This window comes from Triticum aestivum, chromosome 5B, assembly GCF_018294505.1.
Source record: "Triticum aestivum cultivar Chinese Spring chromosome 5B, IWGSC CS RefSeq v2.1, whole genome shotgun sequence".
Taxonomy (NCBI): domain Eukaryota; kingdom Viridiplantae; phylum Streptophyta; class Magnoliopsida; order Poales; family Poaceae; genus Triticum; species Triticum aestivum.
The window spans coordinates 562,786,206-562,794,119 of NC_057807.1; positions in this window are offsets into that span (position 1 = coordinate 562,786,206).

Below are 7,914 nucleotides of genomic sequence, written 5' to 3' on the forward strand. Positions count from 1 at the left end.
TCTTGTGCTTGCACAGAAGATGGTTCATTTTCATCCATAACCACTGTGTTGTCCTCAAAGTCTGGGTAGATGGGCATGTGTTCCTTGTCCAAGAGGTATGTGCCAGTGCCCATCTTGGAGTTGATTAGCTCCTGGATCTGTGGGGCATACCCATAACTTCTCTTTTGGTCAGCAATGTCCTCTTGATAGTTTCCACTATGAGGCTCATGACCTTGAACTTTTGAGGAACATCAAATATGTGAAGCAGGTTGATAGCATGGCCTCTGATCATCTTGTGATCACCTGACTTAGGCAAAAGAGTGTGCCTAAGGATCCAGTTGATTATTGGCAATCCTGACAGAAGGTAATGTACCGATCCAAACTTGTGTGTCTCAATAGCAGCATGTGGGATCTCTTTGTACATATGTGCCATGGAGTTGTGATCCTTCTTCTTCTTGGCATAGACATCCAAGTCATCCTCATTTTCCTTAGGTGCATTGATCAGATTTGCCCATTCTTCAACTGTTGATTTGTACCTAATACCTTCAGACATCCAGATAATCCTTCCATCTGGATAGAAGTGAGTTGTGGAGTAGAACTGCATAATAAGCTCATCATTCCACTTTGCGAGCTTCTGCCCAACAAAGTCATCCACTCCACAAGCATTGAAACTGTCATACACTCCTGGATAATGCTCTTCATTCTTCCTGATGTACTCCCAGTCCACCCATCTCATATCACAGACTATTGGCTTCTTATCAAGCAATAACGTCTCATAGAAGTCCTGTTGTTCCTTTGTATGGAACATGTAGTCCACAACAGTTCTCCTCCTGACTGCATAGGGATCAGTCAATCTCCACTGTCTGAGTCCTGCATCCTTCCTCAGCTTCATATCCTGAGCTACAGGATGAACGTCATTGTGATCTGGAATTTTGGGCTTCAGCTTCCTCAAAACATGTTCCTCATCATCTTCTTCTTCAAAAGCAGCTTTAGGCACTGGGGCCTTGTTCTTCTCTCCAGCAGGGATGTTCCTTGTATTCCTCTTGGGTGCAGTTTTGGGTTTTGGAGCAGCTGCCTTGGGAGCTTCTTTGGGCTTTGATGAAGTAGCTCCTGACCTGATAGCATCACCCATAAGCTTTTGAGCTTTAGGTGCTGGTGCAGCAACCTCTTCCTCTTCTTATTCTTCCATCATGGAAGGCTTTCCAACAACCCTGGCCATGGTCTTCTTGACCCTTTCCTTCCTCTTCTTCCCTTCTGCAACAGCCTCTTTGGGTTCAGATTCCAAAGGTACTTGAGTGGAGGCTCTGGCTTTAGACATGGGAATTCTTCTTGCAGGCGCTTTGATCTTCATACCAGGCTTAGTGGCAGCAGTTGTGCCATACTCCTTCTTCAACACCTTCTTCTTGGAGGTGGCCTCATCCTCAACAGCCACATAGTCTTCATCCTCAGACTCTGAGGTTCTCTTCTTTCTGGCCCTGGTGGCTGCCTTGGGTAGGTTGCTGGGTGTGCTCCTGCTACCATCATAGCTGCTTGAGGGACTAGTGCCCTCACTTAAGTGAACCTGCTCCTCAGACTTGTTTTGACTGTCACCTTGATCAGACATGTTGCAAACACTGACAATAGACCCTGTGAATAGATATAGATGTGGTAGAGAAGATGAGCATCACAAAATGTAGAGGTTTTTGCAAAAGAATGAATCAAAAACTTAGTTTTAGTTTTCCATAGAAAGCATTTCAGATCTATCGATTTGTAAACTCGGTGATACCGAAGCAGCTTTTGGAACCTAAACTAGTGAACTCGGTCAGACCGAGTCACAGTTTGGTGGCACCGAGACTGCTAGGGTTTCACAAAGTCCTGACCTTGGTCACACCGATTTGCAATTCTTAGTCAGACCGAGAATCACATGTGCAATGGCCTTGGCCAAATCGGTGGAACCGATTTCTACAACTCGGTTGGTCCGAGATGGTTTCGGCGGGAACCTAACCCTAAATTTTCAATCCACAACTAAACTATGGAGTGTTTCCGCTGGATAAGATGATCTCAATCGTGGCAAGATACATGGCAAAACAATGTGCTAGGAATCGGAGTGGGATTAGCACAAGGATCAAGTCCATACCCTAGTTCGGCGATGGACTTGCTACGGCGGCAACGGCGGAGACGATTCCCGTTGACGGCGGCGGAGACCAGCGGCGGGAGGCAGCTGGCGACGAGGAGGACGATCCGGAGACCCAGGGAGGCAGAGCAGGCTGAGTGCGGGCGAAAGGATTCGGAGAAATTTCCAAATTTTGGCCCGGGGATATATATATATCCTAACCCTGTCGGTGTGACCGAGTGGAACAACTCGGTGGCACCGAGATGCATAACTGCAAGCAGTTACTGCAACTCGGTGTGACCGAAAAGTTCAAATCGGTTGCACCGAGATTGAAAACCTAGATCGATTTACTGATCTCGGTGTGACCAAAATGGATTTCTCGGTCAGGCCAAAACGCACAAAGAAGTTTTGGAAGTTTAAGACTATGACGAATCGGGGACTCCGAGTGCTCCTCACACAAAGTTGTTCGAATCTGACTTGATCAAACTTTGTGATGTAGCATGAATAGAGTTTGAGACAAGAAAAGCATAGATAGCTAGAGAAGGTTCTTAGGCATTCTTGTCCATCCACTTGGCAAAAGAAAAGAAATCAAACAATCAAAACAACAAGTGGATGTCCTCGAATGAGTGAAATATGCAGCCAACATGCTCACACAATAAAATGACAAATGAAATATGTGGCAAAGCATAAACAACCATTCTAGCATCTATCAAGCAATTGGCGATGACTAGGTCATCTACATATGAGTATATTGACTTAGGAGTCAAATGAGAACATTTGATCATAGGTCATACTCATCGTTTAAGCTCAAGTGGGGTGGCCACTTTTACATAATGCATTGTTGTGTTCACACCATTAGAGTTGGTTTAGCTCAATTCTTAGAGTAAAGCTCCCCTTAGATGTGAGATCCCCCCTAAGAGGGATGAACTAACCTTGGGTTTTGTCGATGATGGCTTCATGTAGGTATTGAAGATGTGGATGCTCAATGTTGATGTAGATCATTTGGAGCAATTTTTTGGAGTGAGTTGCACTTTCAATACCTACACGGTTTAGTCCCACAAGGAACAAACAAGAATATTCTTAGACATAGAGTGATGCATACACAAGATGATGTCCATGAAAGCATTAGGTTACCTTGTCCCTTGTCTTACCAACAAGAGGGTTTGTGACTCCTTGAACTAGTGCAAGATGTGAAAGTTGATTGCACTTGTCCTTGCCAAAATGATAAGAGTGAAGTATGTTGGAGGAGTCACCCTCAAGAACTCTCTAGTTCTTCTTCTTCGGGATCCACATCATCTTGATGGGAATCCTTGGATTTGTAGTCGTACTTGATGAAGTAGAACTTGTTGTAGTCTTGGGAACCCACTTGACCAAGGCCTTGGGAGCTTCTTCAAATGCATCAATCTCCTCTTGAAGCTCATCCTTGCCTTTTTGCTTGTGGTCTTGTGGTGGAAGATCATCTTGAGCTTGTGTCCCTTTGAAGGAAGTAGGATCATACTTCTCTTGTTGAGGAACAAACTTCGTCTTGGGGTATTGACCTTCTTCCCATTCAACTCCATTGGCATTGAACTTTCGTTCAAAACCAACACCTTGTGTCGTGGATTTGTCACGGCAGATGTCCTTCGTGTCAGGACTTAGTCGCGAGGCCAACGCATCTATGTGGTAGCTTGAGAGGGGTTGAGTGGAACGAGAGATGCATGGCGGATCAAAATGCAAGACAAGGATTTAGATAGCTTCGGGCCCCGGGAAACATCATCCGGTAAAAGCCCTACATGCTGTTTGTGGCTAGGTCTCATTATGATCACAAGGGAGTCGCCAGTAAGCCGGCTCTTGTCTCTAGCCCTAGAGATTGTTTCTCCTTTTTTTCCTCCCTCTTGGGGTGCCCTGCCCCTCCTTATATAAGTTGAAGGGGCGGGTTACATGACTAGTCCTAGTAGGATTAGGATTACTCAATTACAAGTGGAGTCCTAGTCTTGCTTCCTTTGTAAGGGAATATTTCTTACACTTTCCTCTTAAACCGGCCCACCATAACATGAGCCAGCCTTCTGGGCCTTGGGCCTAGTCTTCTATCTGACCCGCCGTCGGGGTCATCCGTGAGTCGTCAGGCTCGTGAGTCGTCTGACCAGTGAGCCGCCAGACCCGTGAGTCGCCAGTCCTTTGGCGGGTCATCGGTGAAGCGCCAAGTCCGGCCGGGTCATACTTCCAGCCGGATCATACTGCGGGGTATATCCCCGACATTAGCCCCCAGTTTAATTTGGATTTATCCATGTTAAACTGATCCTGTAAATAAACACAAGAACAAACTGGATAGGTTGTGCTCCGGGTTAAATATTTTCTTGAACCGGCACCTGATCATCTTTAAGTCCTTGTCATTTCCTCCTGGATGCATACTCAAGATCTTATAGCAAATCTCTTTTAATATATATGTCCAAACCTTGCCAATGCAAAAAATCCAGGCACTTTTTCTAAAAAATCTGGGTCAAACAGGCCAGCTTCAGAATCAATTTGCTGACATTAGTCTCTTGTAGAGAAATATTGTAAGAAATAATCCACTTGAGTCAGCTTCCACATTGCCGGCTTATAAAATACAGGTCTCGAAATATTCATCATATTTTCAACCGGCTTAAAGATGCAGATCTTGCCGAGTTATAATTTCCAAAATCTCCGGGTTATAAAGACTGATGATGCCGAGTCATAATTGTTGTTGACACCGGATCATGCAATTGATCTTCCTGATTTTCTCAAAACTGAGAATTTGAAGATGTTCCTCCTTTATATGCATATCACCTATAGCCCCCAAGTGCCGGGTTGTCATGCTTGCAGCAACCTGGGACTTGTAATTGCCTTATGCTCATAATGAGCAGGGACTTTGTAAATATGATCATGTAACTTGAGCAGCAACGTGTAGCCCCCAAGGGCCGACTCGGTAAGATATTACCGAGCTGGGACTTTGTATATGATTCATTGATAATAACATCATATGATGTAATTTCCACCATGGGCTTGAACCCACGTCCACAAGGTTAAGAGCTTTGTACTCTACCAACTGAGTAGTGGATCTTTCAATATAATGGATTAAGGCTTGTGTACCTTGAATTTTCGATAGGAGCAATTGGTAGCCCCCAAGGGCCGGCTCATTTCGAATGTGATGAGTCGGGTCTTCAATAAGTTGAGCAAAAAATGACTTTGCATTAGCCCCCAAGTGCAATGGTGCATGCTGGCAGTGACATGGGACTTGCATATTTGATGGAATCTCAGGTTGAATAATGTAGCCCCCAAGTGCCGGGTCGTAAGCCTGTAGCGACTCGGGACTTATTCCTTTCCAATGTAGAATAAATCATATCCATTGATAAAATAATAGCCATTACGCCGAAGCGACTTTGAAACCTCAATAATATTAGTTACTGATAACCATAATAAAAATCCAGCCATGTCGGCTATTAAAGATTTGAATAATCCGGTTTGAAAACCTCAATCATTCAATATCATAATGAAAATCCAGCCAAGTTTGGCTATTTAAGGATTCAAATACCTTATCTATTGACAAGTAAATTCGGAGTTTTAAATACCCGGCGGCTCTTGGCCGATGGCGATTTAATACGCCTCCATTGTAAGTCGGAATTTTTGTAACCCGACGGCTTATAGCCTTTGAGAAAATCAAGAATTGATAACCCTTTTGAGACACCAATTTCAATCTTTGATGATGGGCTTCAACTTAATCACTTATGTAAGCCATAGCTCTGTAAATCCTGCAGAGTTTAAACAACATATGCCCTGGCGACTTCATGCCAAAAGCCAGGGCGGGTAATAATATCTCACATATAGCCACTATGATATTGAATTTGTACTGCCGGTTTACATGACCTGTGCAGTAAGGTCGATAACCCAATCCTTAGAAGACAATGCTTCCATATGGATGATGATTGTCATAAGCTGGCGATTTATCGAAAATCAAGCCGAGGTAAATAGAAACCACTCATATACACTTTAGATATGATCAAAAAAGTTTCAAGTAAAATCCAAAAAATTATTTGCAAAATGAGACTTCAAAAATTTTGAGGCTTCTGATTCGAATACAATCAGAAAACCGTTCCAGAGGGGCTAAGCTAAGATTCGAATACGATCATATAGCCCCCAGTGGCTTTGGCATTGCCGATCAAGAGGGTACCGACAACTATGTTCTCTTTGGTTCGAATACGACCTATGTTTGAACAGGAAGCCCCCAAATGACCTTGAGAGTTGTTTAACGACGCTGATTCAAATACGATCCACGTCGGACCCAAAGGGGTTGAGCTATGATTCGGATACGATCAAGAAGCCCCCTAGTGGGTTTGGCAGTGTGCCAATCAAAAGGGTACCGACAGCTATGTTCTCTTTGGTTCAAATATGACCTATGTTTGAACAGGAAGCCCCCAAGTTACTAGGCTGCGACCGACTAGCAGATCGTCAGATGGAAGTGCATCACGGGTAGAGAAGCAACAGCAGCGGTCAGGCACCCACGTGATGCGGCGGGCGTATGCTAGGGAAGCGAACAGCCAGCCAGTCCCCTCACGACATGAATTACTTGTGAAACGAAAAAATGCGGTTGTGCGTCCAAATCTTGCAGGGCCTCGGTCTCGGCGACCCATGTACGCGGCGGCGGCGACTTGCCAAATCAGACCAAAACAACCGTAATTTGATGATTTTGATCCATACTGATGGAACCTCCTCTGCCCTTAGCTTCTCGTGGTGGTGCAGCGGAAAGTCGGATCGCCTGGTTGCGTGTCACGATGTACACAGACACAATCCGACTCTGCTTCATCTGAAAATTACGAACTTCTCAAAACCCTGGAAAGAACCCTCCAAGGACTCAACACCACAGTGCGCAGGCCCCACGGTGGGCGCCAACTGTCATGGATTTGTCACGGCAGATGTCCTTAGTGTCAGGACTTAGTCGCGAGGCCAACATATCTATGTGATAGCTTGAGAGGGGTTGAGTGGGACGAGAGGCGCAGGGTGGTACAATTTCCTTGAACTGCTTACTCCTGGCAAGGCTCTTGTAAACACCTTTCTCTATAATTCCCTTCAATAAGCTATTTTCTTGCTCAAGTGTAACTTGGCTAAGAGAATCATTAGTGGAATCAAGAGAACTACTAGAAGTAACAACATTGGATTTAACATGATTATTGTTACTACTAGAGGAAGAATCCTTCTTGTTCTTGTTACTAGACTTGACTTGAGGCATGTAAGTAGATAAGAGTAAACGCTTGGCAATGTAAGAAGAACTTTTCTTGCGAAGATCATCATTGATTGCCTTTAAGAACTCATGCTCTTGCTCAAGATTAAGCTTTTCAAAGCGTAATTTCTCATGAGTCCTTAAAAGTTCTCGATGATCTCCTAAGATAGTTTCATGAGCTAACTTAAGAGTGTCTAATTCTCTAGTTAGAAGCTCAATTTTCTCCTTATCATTGTCATTCGTTTTATCTTGATTAGCATGATTAATTGATGTTTCATCATAGTATTCATCACTAGAGTTGTCAATAAGTAAATCATCATCACCTAACAAGTCATCTTCATCACTATTGAAATCAACATACTTGGGGTGTGTTACCTTTGGGCCTTTAGCCATGAAGCATCTTCCAAGTCCTTCATTTGGTGAATCAAATATGTCGTAGGAGTTGGTTGACACAAGTGCTAGACCGGCAACACCTTCATCTTGAGTATGTTCGGAGTTGGAGTGGTAGCTTCTCTCAGAGTAATGGTCGGAGTCGGAGCCGGATACCCATTCACCAACATGAGCTTGATGTCTTCATTTTGTGTAGCTCCTTGATGACTTGTCCTTCCTTTCCGAATCCTTGCTTCTC